Below are 19,801 nucleotides of genomic sequence, written 5' to 3'. Positions count from 1 at the left end.
CTTTAATTTCACAAGACCACTAGCTCATATTGACCTAAGTAAAGTCACTGTCGTAAACTTAATTTGATATTGTAGCCCGTCTTCACACCTTTGTTAGTCCTCAATTTACCTCCAAGTTAAATGAAAGCATTAGCATTTAAAATTCACTAACATAATTTATTACTATTATGGATAGATAAACTAAACAAGGAGGACATAAAGTATTGTTTTTTATTACAACCCTAGAGTTCATGCGAGCGGAGCCGCGTGCGTCATTTAGTCTGTGAGGATAATAATTAGGCAATAAAATTTTACAACCTGATTTTAATATCAATCGCGTTACAGTCGATTTTTAACCTTCTAAAAATAACGACGCGTTATGTTTGCGTAAAATTGTACGAGCGTGACGCGCTTTTGGGATATAATCCAATATTTGCTTCACAGTCACGCGTTAGTAGTAAGGGGCTCTCTGTGGTGCTCGAATGTATAGATTTTGTTAAAAATACATAATATATGCCCAAATTGTAGCTCGCTGACTGTCAGGTACAAATTGAAAGATGAAATTTATCGATCAGTCTTTGAAGTCCTCTATCTATAGAGATAGGCGGCTTAGTTTTACTAAAACAGGTAATAGGAACGAAACTGTACCTACTTTTGCGTGTAAAAAGAACAAAATTGGGCTGTCTCTGCTAACTGAAACACTATCCTCGCAACACAGTGAAATACTATATACCATCTTTTAATTTTTACATCCATTTATTTTCCAATGATTTTCTGTACTTGATTGTATCTTTAAAGATTGATTTGCAAAAAAGAGCGAGATTGAAAACAAAATATTAAAAAATATACCAGCTCCCTTAGAATGGGGCAGAAAATACGACACGAGAGTCCGTGTCGTTTTATTGTGATTGGTAGAGGGACTAACGCGTGACTCTCGCGTCGGCCTCTGACCAATCACAATCATCATAAAGCGATGTGCACCATCGAATCGTATTTGCAATGCTACATTCTAAATATAGGGGATAGGTGCGTAAATTCAAACGTCTATTTCAAGCCGATACCCGAATTCAATGTCGGAACGCTTTGACTCTTTCATATTAGTCGTTTACAGGAATTTGTAAAATGTGGATGGAATTTATTAATCTCGTGTCACCACTCGCCCTGTGCGGGGGCGGGGGGGCGTAGGTTGGCTGACAGCAATATTGGCATAGCGCAGCCGTTTTAGTACCTTCAATAAAGATTTTATTTCGTACTAACTATTGCTCGCTACTTCTGGCGTGAAAAACGCCTCCGCGGCCTACAATTAATAATGTTGCCTGTCTATTATTGCCCGCTTTTGTCGAAGTTGAAAACAATATATATTTTCATTAGCGACTTTGTCCTGTGTTCCTCGAACTTATGGAATAGTTGTTACGTAATTCGGATCTTTAGACAGAGTTTATGCGTTTTTTAATAACTGCTTCTTCTGGTATTGCATTAATTAATGGAAATTATTTCGTATTTAGTTAGTTATTTCTATCTCTATAATAAAATCAACGTTACAATGGGTTCCTGCTCATATTCGTCTTTGTGGTAATGACACAGCAGATTTATTAGCTAAAGAAGCGACGACGGTGGGTATATTTTTAAATCCTGCACCACATTTCACGGAATTGTTAACACAAGTAAAGCGTCACTGTATCCAACTGTGGAATGAGTTTTTTGATAAACGCTCCCAAGAAAAAAGCATATGGTACCGCACGATTCAACCTGAGCCGTTACAATCTCCAAGGATTACTGATTGTGCTTTGAGCAGACAAGAGCTAATGGCAGTAATGAGGCTCCGCTCTGGGCATATTCCGACAAATATGTTTAAGCATCTTATGCAGGCGTCAAACTCCTCAAACTGCTCTGACTGTGGAGTAAGAGATGACTTAATTCATGTTTTGTCGGAGTGTGTGCGGAGTGGGCCTCATCGTTTGAGCTTTAATGTGGGCAGCATAAATAGCTTTCTGTCCATTCCAGAATCGGAAGAGGCTAAAGGTTTATTAAAAAAATATTTTGATTTTATAAAAAAATAGTAGGCATGGATAAAAGTGGACGTACGGAGCGACATAGTCGTGAAATAACGACCAAGCTCCTTAAATAAAGATAAAAAAAAAAAAATCAACGTTTCTAACAGTTCCCTCGACAAATTAATTTCAAGTGCACATTGTTTTATAATAGGTGTCTGCGTCAACGGCCGCATGAAATACCTGACTCTTTATGAAATTTTCATTATGTACAGTCAGCCACAAAGGGAGCAGAACAAATTCAACATTTCAATTCGCATTTAAACTTCTGTGTGCATGTCAACAATCGTTTTTAATCCTTTAAAATGAACCTCAGAGTTTACTTTATTTTTCTCATGAGAAAAGAATATTTCGATCCCAGTCAATGTGTAGCTGCACTGAAGTTTTTAATTTGTTTAGCTATTTTGTGGCTGACTGTACTTTTCGGGTTTGAAAGTATAATATATGTTCCAGGACATCGCCAAGTATGCCGCATTTTATTCAAACGCTTTAACAGTTTACGCGTTTACTTCTACGGCACATCTTTAGAAGCTTTCACATTTATAACACTTAAAGAAAGTACTCATCATATTCTATACATAGCATTGCAACCCGATAACATTAACGATCTCTCCCCATCTGATTTGTAACGTGTTAGGGGAGGCAGGAGGCTAAAAGGGATCAAATTCAGGCGATTACATGGAGAGGCTAGGCTAATTGAGCTCGCTATGGAATGGTCAATTTTCACCTGTGGGATTGGTCAGACGCGTACGTTATGTGTACGTGTTGAATAGTGTTTGCCAGTAATTGAGATCGATGCAGTATCAGGGAATCTGTTTCAACAGAACATATACATACTGTTTTTACGAGGGAATAAAGTGACGAAACTCTCGGGGAATATCAAGTAATCATTCACATTTTTACTAATGTGGCACACGTTGCCGATGTACCGATCGTCTCTCAATTTATGCCATAAGAATTCACGTATACAATTCGAATCCTTGAACAAAAAGTAGTTTAAACCTATCACTCAGTCATGATTCATCTTAATATTGGAATCACTTTACATATTGGAACAGTTGATGTTTTTAGCCCGTTACGAGAAACCAAAATTTCGGTTTTATAGGTGCGCATTATATCAATAGAATTCAAAATATATTAATTCACAACATTGTGGCACGCGGCGTGTTTCAAGTTATTACGGAATCTCTTTGTCACGCTAGTGTATCCATTTAATCTGCTTTCATTTAAAGCAAAGCCAAATTTCATATTCTGCTAGACTTACCGTTCCTTTGTGTTTGGTTATGAATTTGTAGCTACATTGAAAACACTTCGTTGTGTTTTACTCGGGCATTCTCAACAACGCCTAAGTGGCTATGTTTTGGCATATTTTATTATGATACGTTTTGAAGCCCTGTTCAGGGGCATTATTCTCTATCCCGCACGTTATTTTGACAGTGTGTAACAAGCACGTAACACAGCGCATCATGTTTAGGACTATAGAAATTTGGCTTACATAATACCATTCCACGCACATTTCTCGAAGATAACATGACACGGCCGCGTTACGCGTTTACACTATCATACAGAATAAGGGCCCAGATCTTTCTGTTGTCAAGATAATATAAATTCTGTTGGTGGTAGGATATATTTTATATCAGCCAGGGTAGCGACCACCGTACACAAGGTGTTAAGATCCGCCATAGTGGCACACGAAGTGCGTTGCATTCGGGGATCATCCTGTGTATATTCGGTTTCTACAGCCCGGCATAATTGTGTTGACTGCTGAGGGGTGATCATCTCTCGTCAGTCGACATTCTATTGGAGCCCACTCTACTTAGGTGCAGTGTGATGACTGCCGCGCTTGTACAATAAAAATCCGTGTTCAGTTCGGAAAGACAGTTTCCTAGAATTACAGTTAGGGCCATACGGGCAATGTGCTTGCTATCTACCCCATTATGGTATACAAGCTCCGTTTGGTACACTCAACCCATCTACCCAACCCCTTAGCGATAACTGCGCGAACATACTCTTATGTGTTACTCGGTACTAGTTGCTTCGCTTTTTATGAATTCAGCAAAGTTTTCTGAACTCGCGCTACACACAAACCTCATACAAATAACCGACGAAATAACGTTCTACTTTATTACACACAGTTTGTTTAGCCATCCGGAGCGGTTAGCATTCAAATTGTATATAAAATGTGACATTATTTTATTTCATTTTGTTGTTTGCCCGACAACTTTCGCAGCCGCAACCAGGAGTCTAGTGCGAGGGAGGAGGGGGCGCGAGTGAGGTTGGAGTTTATACAACAAAGGCATTATGTGGGTAGTTCAACTTCGTCGTAATTTACTGTGAATTTTGATATTTTCTGAATAGTAGGTACGATCAGATCGACGTCGACAAAGACAAAACAAGTGGAAGAAGAAAGAGAAGAAAGCTGACCATAATACCATGAAGTGTGATTAGTCGGGGTAAGAAAGATGCCACGCTCGCCTCTAGTTGTATGATATAATCCATCTGTGTATCTATTTCTTCCACCGAGCAGTGTGTTATTTGCACGATCATTCTTTGAAATATATCGAATCTCGCGCAATTTAAATCGCATGCATGTTAAAAGTTGCATTTGCGTGTAGCGGTCTTCCTTTTTCTTCACTAGGCTGCGATTTTTACATACGTGGTTCACTGACAGTCATGCAACGACCGCACATAAATGCCAGGGCTAATTGGTCCCTCTGGTCTCCAATTATGGAATAATTTCTCGTAGCCGCACATCAATTGAATTGAAAAATCTGTATTTCCAAAATAAACGTTAATATTGTTTTCGGTAAAGCTGGTAGTATCTTGTTTATACTATCAATCAAGTGTTTGATATGCTTGGACGCGGTTAATTGGGGGGCGTTGGAACACATTCCTAGTCGATTTGTTGTTTCCATCAACCGATTGGAAATTTTTATTTTCGGCGTTAATTATTTTGTTAAATACATTATTAGTTGTGTACGCCGTGCTGTAGCGATCCGATATTTTTTGTGATTGTTAGCTACGTTTCCCGTGGTTTGGATTGGTGGATCGCTAATACCTTGGGATTAGGGTTCTGCATCCAATTCAATGACTCTCCTTATTCGGTACGGTGTTGGATTACATGATAATTGACGTACAAAAGTTGTACCATTACATACTTTTTGGGGAATCAAAACCGCGGACACGGCCTGCAGGTCCGTTACGGCGAGGCCACGGTAAGCCCCGCTCGCCGCACTCCGACAACTTTTTCCAGTAACTTGTTGCCTGAGTCGCTCGGAGTTCAAGTGCAGCTATAGTTGTTAAGGATCGTTCCCACGGCCGACTTGCTTGTCCCTTTCGCACCGCTGGCTTACTCTCGCGTATCCATTACGTGTACATTGTACGGACGGTGGCGCGTCACGTTCGATACTGAGGGATATTGATGGATATCTTTTGGCAGTGCCAATTCGCTGCCATGTCGGCGCTAACTTTGTTACTTGCCGGCAAATGACCGTCGATTAATCTTACAACTGTTTTGTATTTAAGTTAATTGATGAATGAATGAGTTACGATGATGGTTTGTTGAAATTGCTATCAACGTTTGTTGTTTAGGATACTTGTTTATGTGACGTTTGCATTTTGATCATCATATGCAATGTTCAAGAAAAACTGTGACGAAACCCATACCTGTTTTTTTAATATTCAAGAACATTGCTTAATTTTAATGCCCAGCTATTTGCCAAATTAGCATTTCATATTTAAATAGACGCAGCAAATTTCAACGTCCGAAGTTCTGGACACAACAAAGATAATTTCTCGTAAAAATTCTTTGAAATGGGAACGAATCGGATTAATGCTAGTGGATTATGTTGTTAGTGCATATAGTTTTGTATGCAACGTTGGCTCCGTGCCAGTGGCTTCACTCTGCACCAGAGTTCGCAGTAAGAAGCCCGCCACTGTGTACTGCGCGCGTGGAATACTCGTACTATCCGACAAATAATCGGGATACATATGCTATTAACGATTGTGACGTCGTTGATTGATGTGGTTGTAAGAAGGATTTGAGTTAGTGAGATGAACAAGTCTCTCACCAGTTACAAAACGCCTGCAATAGTGAGGACATGCGGAAGTACTGAGGTGTCGTGGGGCGGGGTTGTTATCGTTGCGCTTTGCTATTATAACTCGGTGGTTTTAAACATTTACACATCTTAGTGTTTGTTTGCAGAACTGGTTTATGAATGCTATTAATATAAACGTGAAAAAAATTGTATTGAAAATTGATGTATCTACTTTTTGGCCGGGTCCACGCGTTGGTCTCAATGCTCGAGCCAACGTTGGTTAGTTAATTTCGTGAGTCGTCCACACGTTGACTTTTTATACTAGGTCTGTCTTGACAGAGCCACGGTGAAGATGTCCGAAACAGAAATCGTAATTGCTCTAAGCGCTTTAACAGTACTGTTACAGTATTTTTATTTTTATGATCCATCCGAGATGCGTTCACGCATTTGTCCACGCGTGTGACGATTTTGTGAATGATGGCATTTTCGTTCGACGTACGCACTTTACGCGTGTTGCAACAGGACTGAGCAAATCACCAATGTGTGGACGGACAGCTAACGTTGGTACAGATTCTTTTGATGCTTTCTCAAAATACCGACAGGCGCCGGCCAACTACCAACGCTCGCTTCAACGTTGGAGCCAATGCTATTTCCTAGATCCACACATTGGACGTGTGCCGTTGGGGCCAACGTGTGGAGCCAGCCTGATTGTTATTTATCAGTCGTATAATAGATTTGAATCACTTGTTTAGCTACCACTTATTGGGTCAATGAAGTACGGGCTAAGTTAATTGTATTTTTTTCGTTATGCAGGCATCGGTAATGTATAAAAATACCATAAACGAGTGGTGCAATTCTTCACCCAGCAGCCACCACCAACCCGTTGGCGTGACGGTATTCCATATTTTTTGTTTTAATTATCGTCCACGTCTAAAGCCTCATACACAATCTAGAATTATCCTGAACTATGGTCGGTTTGAGTTCTGTGTATGGTCAGAACTAGTGGGGTGGCGTTCGAGAATGCCGTTGAACGGGTCCGCCCGATGCTCGGTGCAAAAATATTCACAGGCCATTCCGGTAAGCGCTCGGACGCATTTGTAGTTTGTACGCGGGGCCGTTTCACTTGCGATACCGCGGGCTGTGGGTACGCTTGCAACTGCGCACTAACTTGCGCAGCCTTGTTAGTGCTATTTATAACGTATTGCTCTTTGTTATGGATTATATTGTAATAAGCTTGTTTTCGTATGCGTCTGGTGAGGCCCTGTCGACTGTCGAATTGTAAGTCCGGTGGTATTTGATAGTGTTTTTTCTAATTGCATTAGCTTCAAGTATCAAGGGGGCGTTTGTAAAAATAATATGCCATGAGTGATATTAAGTATCGAGAGTCAAATTGTTGAGATGATTTGATGATATTGTCCGTGATGATTTAGGTGTTGTTGAAATGGTTTAAGTCAAGGGATGTCAGTCACATCTTATGCCACTTATGAAAGGACAAATCTTATATTTCGACCGCTATCAATAAACTTTCGCAATCTTAATCGTAAGATGTAATCGCAAAAAAATAAAATAAAATTTGTTATTTTATATTATATAAAAATCTAATTGGTCAATTTTGGCGATGGATCGGAAAATGTAATTGGAATAGTTCATTGTAAACGGCTATGAGTCGGAATTATAATATTTGGAACTTGTTGTACTAATAACACGTATTATGACGTGCCTTAGAAGATAAATCAGCGCTTTTCACCCACATCATAAATACATGCTATGCGTACAACGCATATCCAAATATTGCATCTCCATTAAACATTTCCGCGCCATTGTGGTACGCAAACACAATTTCTAATTCCGATTGGCGAGATCAAAGTTTGTCGATCTGATCCGCAGTAACGATTCCTCCACAGCCGGTTTAATAGTTTCTTCTTATCTTGCAGGCACAACGGTTAGTGTACGACCGGTCTAAATAAAGTGCCGTGTCTTATGAGCCGTTTCCCAAGAAATTGATATTGGTTTAGATTTTAGAGTCGGCTATTCCTGCGGCCGTGATTATAGGATACCAATTTTATAGACAATGTTTATGTTCTTGGATTTTGGTTACGTAGGTTGGCTCATGGCGGGCGTATTGATAATCAATTTTATAAACCCACTGAATGAGAGTTGAATCAGTAAGTACCTTAACACTCGTCGTGTGCTGATGTAACAAAATATTGTGTGAAAAACAGCCCGCTATCCCACGGTTCAATACGTACAGCCAACAATGACAGACACGGCGGGCAAGTGTTCCGACGGTACCCCTGTTAATGGAACCTTGAAGAAATTGGAAGGGTTAGCAGCTGACGGAATGGTAATTTACAATATCTGGGGTTGTAAAGGACTGTTAGCATTGTTGCAACCAAAACAAAAACCGCCATGAGATTCGGATGCATTCTTTAAGAATTTGCAGATGAATACGAAAATAACAATGGCGATAGATTTACGATCCATTACGAAACGGGCCCAGGCGCCGTACTGTTGTTTAAAATGTTTACTTGTGCATTTGAATACAACTTGCTAATAATGTAGAAACTTTTTACTTAGTGTTACATCCTGGGCTTTTGTAGAAAAATGGTTTAGCGCGTTGAATTGAATTTCAGATACATATTTGAACGTTGCGACATAACGTTATGGTTATGATTAGGGACTTATGTTTGATTTTGTACTTTTTGTAAAAGAAAATATGTAACACCTTTCTGTCAAAATACCGTAGAAATTGTGTACAATTTGAGTAATAAATTCAGATTTTAGATTTTGGTATGCGCTTGAGTCGCCTTATAGCTGGGTTTTGTTATCTCTCTCTAGTTTCCGCTTCGTAATACCAGTGACCTCACGGTTCGGATATTGCATCTCTTTTTTCGACCCAATACTTGCACCCCTTTTGACTGTTTACAGCAAATATATATTTTTTATTGTGATTAATTCTGTTAAGTATTTTAGAGGTAATTTTTTTTTATATAAAAGTTCAAATGTCAATCTTGAAATCACCAACCATTTGACTGCCAATTTCACTGACGACTATTAATATATATATCTTGTCACTAGAGTCTAATATAGTGCGAAGAACACACGACCTGTTAAACTCCCATTCTTCTAAGAGCTCAGACCGTTACCAACTGTCGTTGGTCGCTCAGCCGCCGCGCCGGTCTAAAGTGCCGTACGGAAATTAATATGTCCCCGGCGTAATGATTAGCATCGCATTAGTATGTGCCGGGCATGTTTGCCTACCACTCGAATGGACAAATATTTGACTAACTGCATTTTGGCAAGCTAAAATGCCTTCGACTTGTCTCGAAACGATGACAGACGGTTTGGACTTTACACGATCGGATCTGATTGTTGCTGTACAGTTGTGTTTCTTTTGAATTTAGTTTAAACGCATTAAAAATAATTTAAAATCGTTCTATGATATAAATTAATATTTAATTACGTAACTACAATCAGACTGATTAATGTTGAAAATAAAAAATACCCAAAAACAATGCGATCGATGTGCAAAGTGCATTGTAACGTTTATCTAAGTCGAACCATGTTGCGAGAAATGAGGGACTGAAAGCATTGTATTTTTATGTGCGGTTACGCGTGTCTACATTGACCTTGTGTTAAACGGTACAGATTAGGTATCAGAGGTTACGAACACCATTCGGAATCAAGTTGTGAGGTGTCAATATTACCATATAAATGTGTCGGCTGAGTCAGACCGGTCTTTGTTTATTAGATCCACGATTCCCACCAAATGGCTGCCCGCGTTAGGCTGTTGCCGTCGTTCGGTATTGATTGAATTGTGATTTTACATATCAAAAATGTAGCCTGTCAAGTTCCTGTTGGAATGATATTAAAAATGTGTTTATTTGAAATTTCATTTTCAATACGTTACAACTACTAGTTTTCACTATTTTTGGCTTGTTCTTGTGAAGGAGATATGAGGTGGGTCCTGGTACATCATAATTGCATATGAGAGTACAGTTAGGACTTGTTCGTTTGTTTGTCATAAGTTGATAATACTAAAGAATAAAATAAAGTTGAGCATCAATAGAAACAAACAATGTAATAAATAAAGCTTATGCGAACACCGTAAAGTTAAATAATGATAAATAACATATTAATTTGCATATGCGTTTATTATCCGCGCTAGCAAAAAAAAAATGAATCCTTTTAAATATATTTATTCCTTGCATATTTCCGTACAACGGCTTATAGCACTATTAACAAAACAACATAACATTACCATAAACTTTGTGTCCCTGTGAACTGATTTTGGGTGCCTAAAGAATAAATAAACATTTTGCGGAATGAGATTTCCACCACCGCTCGTGCCAGTGCACTAAGCTGTTGGTTCTGCAGCATTGTGCTATTCCCGCTGCCTAATATCGTCAATTTGTTGCCGTCCACTGCTGAATGTAGGGCTCCCAAAGTGAACGCCAACCATCCTGGTCCCACACCAAATGCACGCCCATGCACGGGAGTACATTTGCCGCGACCTTATGCACACAGCTCGTGTGTATATCTCATGGTTGCTGTGTTCACAGTGAGGTCTATAAGGGTTCGCGAACATTTCCTCTCCCTTTCCGCTCCAACCATCCTAATAACTCCTACTCCTTCCTCTCATCTTCCTTCCCTCTATCCCCTCGCTTCTTCCTCCCGGGCCCTAAAACCGTGTAGCTACAGGCTGCCAGCGAACCTTCAACCGGCGCCTCCAGTGATAGCGGTAGGGCCCACCAACTCATCATGGGACTGCCGTGGTTGCTAAGCCGGGGGATCGCTTGTACACCATTAGCAGGGTACCCCCGGTGATAACCACGGCACTTCCCCAAAAAAATACCATCCTGGTCTTGAGCAGCATTCATCCGCTACTGAAAAGGTATGAATGGAAAAGCGAAGGAATACCAATAAACATGAGAAGGTGGAATTTTGTGGAATGCTGAAGATCGTATTTGATAGCTTGACACGCATGCTGTGTCGATCTAAAAAAAATTGGTTTTAAGTTGATGGTTTAACATTATTTCGCACCGAGAAACCAGAGTAGTCGAAGTAGTAAACATTCTATTCCCGATTCGGAACAAGTTTGTGGGATCCGCACAATTGTCCGTGCTGCCAACGGGCTTGTGATAACCACATTATAGGAAATATTTATGCAGAATCAGTTAAATAATTAAGCCTGTAATTAAACGGCACTGCAGCAATTACTTACTGAAATGTAACAAAAAACTATGTATGGTATATGTTTTGTTGGTTGTCCAAATAAATAAATAAACCGGAAGTTGTTTTATGGTTGTCGGGTGCCATAAAATCGTTTCTTCCAATCTTCATTATTTTCCTTAAAGGTTTGCGACGCATCTCGTCACCCATGGATATGTGGATATGCATTCATTAATAATTATTTCACATCAGGTAAGCCTTTCCTTTACCTATAAAAAAATAAATATATCTATAAATTTAGTGGAGGTATTTGCAATTTAAAATATGTAGATTTATTAAGTATGAAGCATAGATGCATGGCAGTTACTTTCATTTCATGGGATAATTCAAACATACACTCGGATCGTTGAGTGCAGTGTAAGTAATTTTCTCTGAACAACTTTAAAATAAAATCTGTTTCATTTATTTTATGCAATTCGCGGAAAATCTGATATTACTCCGATATATAAATGGTCCATTACACGCTTTTTAAACTAGGACAAATCCGGGAAACCTAGTACGAATGGCGGCCCTAAATGTGCAGTACGTAGGGGCGGGCGGCGCGGCGGCATGACGTGTTGACGTTAGCGAAAGCTGTCGCAGGCGGGGACACCAGGTCCATTGTCTGCCGTGAGTCAGAGGCGGCGCGCGCGCAGTTATTTCTGTGAGCACTGCGTAGGCGGCGCGCCGTCAGCCGCATGCGATTACTATCTGCCGCGCTCAGACCGCGCAGAGACGCTTCCAAACGTTGCCCAAAATGTCTACTCGCAATACATAAAATATCTGACTGCCAGCGGCGTGTACCACTGAACAATATTTGCGATTCGGTAGTAAATGTAAATCAAAAGGCTACTCACCTGTGCACTTTTGATTTCGTACTGGTCCTATTGCACCAGGCCGGCGCGTCACACGGCGCGGCGGCGCGCAACAAATCACCGTCCGCTAGACTCGACAGTCGCGCGTTTTATTCATACTTGGTTGTACTTACTCAAGCGTCATTGTGAGTAAAAAAACTAGTCCATTGAATACTACCGAAAAACGTTTCAATACGATTGATGTTAGATATCCGGTTTACTATGGCCACTACGATTTGTATAATATTTTTATATTATAATAGGATTAAATAAAAGTAAACATTTGTAATAATCGAAAATATAATACACGTATAGAGTAAGGTGCCTGCTACGTGAATTAAAGTTTTTATGGTAATCACAGTCTTCTTAGAAAAACGCCAAGAATATTAATAAGGCAGTCGACTAGTTCCAAACACTCGCAATAGGCTCGATCATTTGTAAAGTGTGTGCGGTATTCGAAGAATGTCGGAGGTAAACGTTATCTGCGCTTTCAGCGTCATTTAGAAACGTGTTTAAGGCGTTGCGAGTATCGATGTCAGACAGGCAGAGGTAGTGAAGGAGGTCGGAGGCTGGCGCGCTCGCGTGCTCGTCGACACGTAGCTCGGCCCGTTACCGTGCCGGCCCGGGGCCGCCGCGCCGGGCCCCGACCCGCTCGCTCCTCATTTTTTAGACACCCCGTGAATCATGACGCGCTATCGATTGTAATGGGACAGAGCGGCCATCACTGGGGTCATGCAACTTAATGGATTCGAGACGTTTCACATGTGCTCAGTTTGCCGTTATATCTGCGTATATCCGTCTGAATATGTTTGCTGCGTGGCCCGCCCGGCCTCACGTTACTGTTATGTGTTTTTATGTATCGCTATTATTCCAAATGAACGAGTCAGCCGTGGCTCGGAATGGCGTCCATAGTGAAGATGTGTCTGCCGAATGGATTCCCACGTTTACACTCACGGTGGCAACGTGTCGTAGGTCAACTGTGAAGTGGCCACGGCGCGCGTGTTTGTGTGTGAACGTAAGCATGCATGTGGTGTTAATTGACACGGATAATGCGGGTAACAGCAGCAGGATGTTCCGGGAGGCGGGTGAGCCGCGAGAGAAGCGTCGTGTTGCGGTACAGTGAGAGTGGCGTAGCAGCAACATCGTAACGCTGCGAGGGCGAGCGCGGTCGATGAGCCCGATGCAGAGGGCAGCACCGAGCCACTGCGGGGGGCGCCACCGCGTCCCCCCTCCCCCAGCCCCCACCGCACCTCCGCGCCCGGCACCGCCTCGCCCCTCGCCCGCCTGCTTGCGCACTCGGTACAACCGCTCCGCGCGTTCACTAATGCGTCATATCGCCTTCAAAGCTGACGTGCCGCCCGTCGCGCCGCGCGCGCTCTCCGCTGCGACACAACAGTTCGCGCGCGCCATGTGACCTCTCGTGTTCACTTATGTATGGACTGGCGAGCCTCCGCGCTTCCATCTACCGACTCTACCGTGGCGTTCAATACATGTCAAACATGACCAGTGACTATGGTGCCTGTGACGGGAGAATCCAGGACATTGTACGAGTCAGGCGCACGTGCTCGCGTTTCTTTCCATAACTGAGTAAGTTTGAGTCAGTTTATTTTAAAGTGTGACTGGATCAGTGACGTCGGTCGGACGGGCGGCCGTTCGGTTGGTACCGTGTTATTTTCGCAGCGCACGGCGGACCACGGCGCCGGCCGTCCGGAATGCGGCCTCCGCCCCGCCGCACGCTGCCGGCGCCGTCCGCCGAGCGCGCCGCGGCCCGCGCGTAGCGTAATAAATAAAGGCGGGGCGCGGCTGCGTGCGCGCGCACCCTCCCGCGCCCTCCGCGCCCTCAGGTCATTGACTCGCGCAACTCCGCTGCCGCGACCGTCGCCGCTACCGCTGCCGCCGTCGCCGCCGCCGACAGCGCTTGTGGCCCGAGCGTTAGCGGATTGACCGCCGAGCACTTGGCACCGAAGCAGCCGCACCGTTTCACCGCCTGTCCAATGTCAATGTCGACTATTGGGCTATGGCAATGGCAGCTAAAGTGAGCATTAAGATGAGCGACGCGAGGCGGGTGCAGTTGTCGCTGGACGGCAGTGGCACGGCTGTTGACCCCGGCGTGCACCTGGCCCCTGGCCTCACCACTGCATTATCCTTTGCCATTGTAATGATTACGTATACATTATGCACACAGTACCCGCACATTTTATATTTTCAGATGATGCCAATCAAAAATAGTTCATTACTCGTACAATCTGAGACTATAGATTGAGCGTACCGATTTGTTTGTTCGCGTCAAGATAGCGAGCGGTTTTATATATTTTGTGAACCGTTTGCGTCGTACAGGTACGAATTTACGCAGTTGGAGGTTGTTGTTTGACGCGCCCACGCAGCCACGCTTCATTACATCTATTTGTTATCTTATCGCCGCAGCCAGCGAACTCGTCCTGGGACCAGTTCTTGTTTAGTTATAACATTACGATAAGGATAACACAAACTCTTTGGGAACGAGCGGCGAGCACGGTGGTTTATCAGAGCGGTGCGGCGATGCGGCGGCACTCGAGTCTGCACCCGGCGCGGCGCGGCGGCGCGCGGCCCGCGGCGGGTGGCGGGCGGCGGCGGCAGGCGGCAGGCGCGTCCACGCTCCCAGCACTTGTCTTCTATTGGCGTACACCGTATACGGCTCGTTTTTAAATTTAACGGTCGCATCGTCACGCGTGGATATGTAACGGCATCGAGCGGATGCCTCGAAGCTCCATCGGTGGATCCCACCGAGGCGCTCGCATGCCGTTTCCGTAAAATGCGGACGTGTTTGGAACGTACGCCGAGTGGTTCGCCATATCATTTTATTATATTGTAATTAATGTTTTCGTGGAGTAATACTAAAAATAGATGGTGAACTTCCCGGTTGAATGGCGTCGCCGGCGCGGCGCAGAGCGGGGAGTGGCAGGCAGCCATTGCCCTCGCTCGGTTTGTTTACAAGTATGGTCTGGGGAACGGCGCGACCGTATTTGCACCCTGTGCTTTTTACTTTAGGGTGCACAATGACGTCGCAGGGAATACGTGGCCCCTGCGCATCGGCCGCACCATCTGCGCGCGCACTACCTATTAAAATAAACTGGCGTCTGGCACCGACAGATAGCTAACAAAAACGAGTGTCGGCGCACGGGCGCGGCCGCCAGGTGCAGCGCGACACTAAGGGCTAGACGCTGGCCACTGCACCCTCGGCGAGCCAATGGTGCACTAAAGGTGTACGTATTTAGTGCTAAGTTAGTTACTAACGCGGGCAAGGACCTCATGCCAATGACCAGTCGAATCCGCGCCTCTGAGGGCCTCTCAGTTTGTTCGATGAATACGTCACGTTATTATCGATCGCTATAATAGTGTATAGAGTAACCGCGATGTGTCCAGACACCGCCTTCTAAAACACATCGATCTTATACATACGTACTTGCTCCGGTTTCTCGCATGGAAATATTCCAATCTCGGGAATAATAGATACTAATTTTGTACATAAATACCTACGCGCGTGTAACAGTTAGTTTTCGTAAAAAGACGTTTAAAATAGAGAAAAAATATGTTTTCATTAAATTACATAGTTAGTACCTATTAGAAAAGAAAGAATGTTCTACTAGTAAATTTATAGACTTCAAGAGAATACATGCGCTCTCTTTCGCACTTACCTGTTACCGTCACCTATCTCTTACAAGTGACATCATCTAATTGATCCACAGATTCAAACGGCTATTAGAATAATCTCCAATTTAAAAAAAATTGACAATTTTTTTATCAGACCGGAAATCCTGTACTTTTATTTGCTTATCACATACTCATTTAGGGTTCCGCACCTTAGAAGGAATCCTTATAGGAACCCATTTCTAAGGAACATGTAGAGGTATCAAGTTCAAAATTTATATCAAATACTCTGGTTATTCAGCTGTGAAAAAATCAAAGTTATAAGTCAACGCAATCAAAAGATGTCCGTGTAAGTCATTTTACGTCATTCACCCGTCCGTATATGGTATTTCCCGTTGACCTAGAATCATGAAATATTCAATTTATTAAAGAAAAATAATTTGAAATCGTAAATATGTTCGTAAAAAAAAAGTACTATTACAAACTTAGCTGTTGGTGAAATAACCGTGCCTAGGGTCGAACAGCAAGTTAAAGTTTGTCATGTTCTAACTTATACACTTAGATACCTTATCTACAAGTTTTTACAAAACCCTCGGTATGCTAGTGCAACTCGCACTTGTTTTTTTTATTTTAAACATTCCGTTATAGTACTAGGCCGTCAAATAAGCACATAGGTAATTTTTGGTTTTACGGCGAAAAATACATATTTTAATGATAACTTGACAAAAACTACAGCGGTCCACTCCTAGCCGAATTTTGGTACCGAATTTCAAAAACATTCAGTAGATTTTGAGAAAATCGACAACATACAGACGGACAGAAAAGGGGAGTTTGTTTTATTATATTATGTATTTATTTATTTTAAGGACAAATAGTGGTAATTACATTAAAACAATTAAACCTACATATTACAACAAAAAAAAAAAATTAAAATGCATTAACTTTAGTTGCCACGGCATGCGTTGGTATGTTGGAGAAAAATATAAAATAATATTAACAATGTTGTCATATGAGTATCCTATAGATAGTCGATCATCAACTTCCGTCTACTGCTCGCTTCTGAAGTTATCGCGGTTGGTGAAACTTGCGCGCAGAATCTCATGGCGAGAGGAGGGGCACTTGAGTCGACTATCCTAGCGTCGCACCGGTCGGGAGGTCTTACAAGATAAGATGCTTTGAAGTTGAGTATTGAATGGAGATGTCTGTTGAACGAGCTGCGGTCGGTTATATAAAGTTCACAATTGGTAGATATATGTAGTATATTTAATCAAGTCCTTATATATTGCGACCTAAAGTAGGAAGTTGAAGAAGTTTAGACATATTTTTTATGTAGGTATAACCTTATGGGTTAAGAAGTGCGTGGAATCATTAAATATGAGATAGATTATTTTCAAAGTATTATTAAGAAAGGAGCCAAAATTGTATCTATAAATTGAGATCTCGTGTCGTCTATGATGTTACAAGAAGCACATACGGTCCATAAAGCAAGTAGAACGAGAGTGAAGCCGGATCTGCGACCATATTCGTGCTAAATGTATACGATAACATATTATTTTAACAGAGGGGCGTGGCTTAAATGTTGCTTAATTTGTTATTAACTTTCAATAATTAATAACAAAATTGATTTAGGGAACAGTTCATATATCAATAGGGACATTTTTGAGCCAATGGCTTTCGCCGTGTTATACAACTTAAACACGTCAGCACGTCAATAATAGTTGCTGGTGATTAGCTTTTCCCAATTTGTTTACCTTTAAACTATAAAACATAGCTTAAAATTTTGATCTAGGTCGACATTTATGCTAATTTTCATTGCATATAAATCGATTTCTTTTTATTGAGGATTTTACCAATCTCTGGCAATCTGATAAACCTAGAAATATATATATTTTTGTGTACATTCGATTGGTATTGCGAGCGTCCGCAGTGCGCAGGCCTCGAGCGAAGTGGAGTGCGACGGAGCGGGCGATGCGCCGGCGCATCGGACGCAACACGCAATGCCGCGCGGTATGCGAGAAAGCTTATATCTCTCGCATTGTATCTCTATTGGAAACACATACATTAATCAAACTTTGTTTATGAATCCAATGAGCGGAACTGTTAGTCATCGAGCCACGTGATAGTATGCGAGTAGGGAAATCTTTAGCTATGTCCGTTATTGCTTTAATTTTTTTGATATTGTATCCCATAGTTACATCATTAGCCGTTCCAGACCGGTTTATATTTATGGAAAGATTAATTGCGAATACTAACTATCTATTCACAAATACTCCTCACATCCTCCAACCATTTCAATCCCGAAAGCCGAGAATACGTTCAAACAGGAATCGCTATCTCTCAATATATCTACTCAGGGAACAATTTGGTACCGGACATTTCGTATTCTGAAATCCGATTCAGCTTTGAGGTCCCAATCAGTTAGAAGGTGATAGTATCATATTAAAACTAAATGAACCGCCGTGTCACACTGTGGGATTGATAGTGCGTCAGATTTCACCGATCAATCATTTTGAGTGATTATTGTGAAAAATTAACGTTGCACACCTTAATTACTATTGTGGCTTTAACATATTGATGTATGCAAAGCATTTGCTCAATTAACGTTTATAATGGTGTTTAAGATACGTGCATGAGGATATATGTTTTACATAGTGTATAATTTAGCTATTACGACCGTTTCAATGTATAATATATAATGTATGTTATCAAGCCCAGCGGAATTGTTTCAAGAAATATGTGATTACACGGTTCGCTTGACGTCGCGTCCCTACGCTCTAGTCTGCAGCCGTATGCGCATGCAGACACGGGTAGTTCTCAAAATTCCCGCTGTGACCGATGTTGTTTTGGATATAGTGACGTATTACGGCTAGTGCGTTACAGTTTGAAATTCTCACATCAAATTAAGAATGTTTCACTGTTTACTGTTTTGTTCGAGGACTAAATAATTTCATCCCGTTTTCTAAAATATTATTTTTTGTTCTATAGTCTATACTATAGAATTTTTACATATAAAGTTGGTTACCAATTTTCGGCATTAATCATTCCACACGGACAGCCCTTTCTCTTTTCATTTCCGCTTAATTTGAGGAGTGAATGCATTTCTTGTGCAGTTTATACATTCTACTGCGCCGCCGCATGTCAGCTTTATATTCGTTAAATGTCACGCTGATGTAGGCGCAAAGAAACCGTCGCCGAATGTTTCATGTTCGCCGACACCGCATCAGTTTCACTTTCGGAGCCACCCGTTAACTCGTAATTATTTTTATTACAATTGCATGACATTGTCGATATTATTACACTGAGTGTATACCGCATCCAGCGATATCGACAGTTGACAATGCAAGCCATCAGCGTGCCCGTTACGCAGCGACGTCCGTGCATAGACTAGTTGCCAGGAGGATGTGACGTCACCGTTTTGTCTATTAACTGCCTACGTAATGGCCGTCTTTTATAATGGGCTACTTGAAAATGAATTCAACATTCGCTTTTACGACGGCAAAGTTTATTTTAAATTACATAAAATTGCAGTGATCCGGAGCATTGTTGCGCGCGCGCACACGGATTCGTGTTTTGCGTACAGTTCGCGTCGTGCGCCAGAAACTGATATTGCCTGTGAACTTGGAGTGTTAAGTTACGTGACTTGGAATCGTACGATCGAATTTAAATGAATAGCTTTGCATGCGGTGCCCGTCGCCCGTCATTGTACCACCTAATTTGCAGCCGTTTGGGACGTGGATGGACGTGGACGACTGATTTGACATTCAAATCTTTAAGGCGCGGGATAGCGGCCCGTGAGCAGCACATATCACCTATACCTACAGAACAACATTAGCACTTATCATTACCGTTTTGAAACCTACGTCGCCTGAGATCACTGCCGACTCTGACTCACAAATTGTCGTTCGCTCGTTGGAATTCTTCCTGTTTGTGAATATGTTCTTTGCGCACCGTTTTAAATTGTAATTTGTCGTAACAATAACACGAATGTCCAGTTTTATTCGGGATTCGGACGCAAGGTGTCGAAAAAACAGGTATTTACAAT

General features: G+C 42.0%; 1 long non-coding RNA gene across 1 annotated transcript in view; it reads left to right on the top strand.

The window, feature by feature from the left end:
• Window positions 1-13,440: 13,440 nt before the first annotated feature.
• Window positions 13,441-19,801, top strand: part of LOC115455284 — a 44,124-nt gene continuing 37,763 nt past the window's right edge. Inside the window, exon 1 of the long non-coding RNA XR_003939770.1 lies at window positions 13,441-13,719. This is a non-coding gene — a long non-coding RNA (uncharacterized LOC115455284). The remainder of the gene's footprint in view (window positions 13,720-19,801) is intronic.

Source organism: Manduca sexta, chromosome 27 (genome assembly GCF_014839805.1).
Source record: "Manduca sexta isolate Smith_Timp_Sample1 chromosome 27, JHU_Msex_v1.0, whole genome shotgun sequence".
Classification (NCBI taxonomy): Eukaryota; Metazoa; Arthropoda; class Insecta; order Lepidoptera; family Sphingidae; genus Manduca; species Manduca sexta.
The sequence above is the reverse complement of the archived record's forward strand: the minus strand, read 5'-3'. Positions and strand labels throughout refer to the sequence as shown.